The following is a 2,897-nucleotide window of genomic DNA, read 5'->3' on the forward strand; positions in this document are numbered from 1 at the left end:
AATTCTTTAACCCTGGGTCCAAATGGCATGGCACAAACCATCCATATGGCTAAATGCTCTTTTCCATATTAAAAAAACCCACATTATCCTATCTCTAATGCCTATTGGAAACAACACACTGGTCTGTGATGACCTCCAAGCTGCACCCAGAAGGTACCTGAGAGGCAGGTAAGGACCAAACCCATCAAAGACTGTGCTAAGATTAAGGAAATTGATATTTTTCTTAAATTTATACTCTGAACTTGGTAGTTAATTTCCTTGTACATATACTGTCTTTGAATCTGAATCTCAGTCTGTTCCCCATTTGAGTCCCTCTTGAATCCAACCCAATGATACTCCAACCTCCTTGTCTTTCCAGATTACCTGAATTTCCCCCCAGCTGTTTCTTTTTAGTTCCTGCTCTAGTCTCACTGTTGGATCTCCCTGTCAGCCCCTGAAAGCAAAGGGAAGACACATTCCCTGCTTTTGTCTTAGATATCCAGATTCCAATTTTTCCTGGCCTGTCCTGGCCCTGAGCTGCAATGACAGGAATAACTCTCTCTACTGTAGCAAACCCGGTGAGAGCCGAGTCACTAGGGAATCTGGTTTTGGAAATCTGCATCTCTAGTGAGCATCTGAGAGCTGCCATTTTCCCCAGGCTTTTAATTGGCCACTTTGGGGCAGATTTTCCCAGAGATAGCAAAAAAAAAAAAACAAACTTGAGAAAGAGCTTCACCTCCTGACAGCTCTTAGTATCATGCTGTAAAGCATGGGGACAGGAGAGCTTTACAAAGCATCTCATTTGACTCAGTTCAAACCAGCCCTGTTTTCCTACGGGTTGTTCTCAGGGACAGACAAATAGCTACAGACAAAATTTTTGAGAAATAATTAAGGAATCTGAGCTGCATGCTTGTGCCCAGCTTAGAGTTTCAGCCAAAACATGTGCAGTTTATCAAAGCAGGATTTTATTAGACTGAGGCAACCTTTTTAATTGGTGGTGCTACCAGATCCTATTAAAGTGAAATCTCCCTTCCTCACAGGGGCGCTGTAAGCATTAATTTGTTAATGACTGCACAATGATTTGATGATGAAAAGGACCATATTAACATGAAGCATTATTGTCCCTACAATACAGGCTTGCCTGCTTTCATTGCTCATTATGTACAGGGACATACCTATTATGAAAAGGGATGTGGAGATAATAAACTTGATATTCTTTTCAAAGGACTAATCCAACATGTTTACAGCGTGTGCAGCACGGGCAATAGGAATATTCTGGAGAGGTCTGTTCAGATGGCAGAATCCATTGTGTGGAATGTAATGATGTGCATGTATGTGTCTGCACAAAGCCTGTGTCTAAACATACCTGGAAACAAACACATGCAAGCACACTCTCTTACACTTTTCTATCCTCTTATAACAATAGGTTTCTTTTCAGCCCTTCCTTTGCCACCTCAAGCTCACCAGTGCTACTTTAATAACAAAATGCCTCCATAAACAAACTCTTTTTTCATAACAATGATAACTTTTGTTGCCTACATTTACTACAATCCTAAACTCCTTTGGATACAAATAATTTTTAATTTCTCTCCTCAATCAACCTTCTTGATTCTAAGGCAGAAAAAAAGAACCAAAACCAAAAACAAAACCTAAAAATCCCCACCAACCCACACTGACTCATGCATTAATTCAGGGACCAATCTTGCAAATGTTCACATGGGTAATCCTTCCTCAGATGAATAATCCCTCTGACCACAGCAGAGTGATTAACAACAATGCAGATTAAGGTTTTCAGGATCGGGCCCATGCCCTGATGCTTGGGTTCTCACCCAAAGTTTAGTGGATGATGGTCCCTCTTCTTTTCTTAGATGTTATTAGATGCCCACATGCAGCTCTCAATTATTTCATTTGATTACGTAGCTAATATGCCCTGATCCTGTCAGCACTCCCTGCAAAGCCTAACAAGCTGAAGTAAACAATTCCAGCTGAGTTAGAAGACTTGGCAGGATTGGGCCCTTTAATAGCAGCTGTGAGCTGTATCTGATTTGTGATCAGAATGCCTTTGATATTAACAGTCTCATGTTTCATTTAGAAATAATCTTAATAAAAAGAAAAAAAAAAGCTAGCAGAAAATGTGTGAGTATATGAGCTGGTATAGCTAACTAGATATAAAGAAGGAGAAATTGCTATTTAAAAACAAAAGTCACACAAATTTTTATTTCTTTGGAGGAAAACTTGCCTGCTACTTAACTTACCTATTTAAAAATAAAATTCACATATATTACTTATTTACTTAGAACAGAACCTGCCTAAAATTCTTTTTACATCATACAACGACCGATGGTTTTGTGTGCTATGGGGCCAGGGGTTTGAAGTTCAGCAGAGGAATCCCCCTCCAGCAACCTTTCGGCCTATTCCTGCCTTTCTTCTTTACTTGCTCGTTTCCTGGAGAATGAAGACAGTCAGGACTGATGTATCGCTGTGTCCCCCTTGCCTGCACCACACGGTGTTCATTAAAAACTTGCTGCTAGCAAGGGCCTGATCCAGCCCTCCTGGAAGTCATTGGAAAGCTGTCTATTGACGTCATGGGGACGAGGAGCATACTAATGCATGCAAGTACCTTTACTAATGCGGCCAGTCCTGTTAACAACACCGAAGTTGTTCACAGGATTAACAGCAATCAATCAAGCCCTTTGAAAGGCACATTAAAAGCCAAAGCCTGGTCTGCAAGCCCTTTCTCACAGGAGGTGTGTGTATACCTGTGGCTGGTCCTGCTGCATCCTTCTGCTCCTGGCCTGGCCGTGTCGGTGCCTTTTTCCAGCAGTGTTGATTTGGGGTAACACTTCTTCTGAGGAGGTAAAAAAATTGATGGCCATCTAGCTCCAAAATAAATGGTGCTTGTGTTAAAAAAGAAAAAA

The sequence above is a fragment of the Parus major genome, chromosome Z (genome assembly GCF_001522545.3).
Source record: "Parus major isolate Abel chromosome Z, Parus_major1.1, whole genome shotgun sequence".
NCBI lineage: Eukaryota > Metazoa > Chordata > Aves > Passeriformes > Paridae > Parus > Parus major.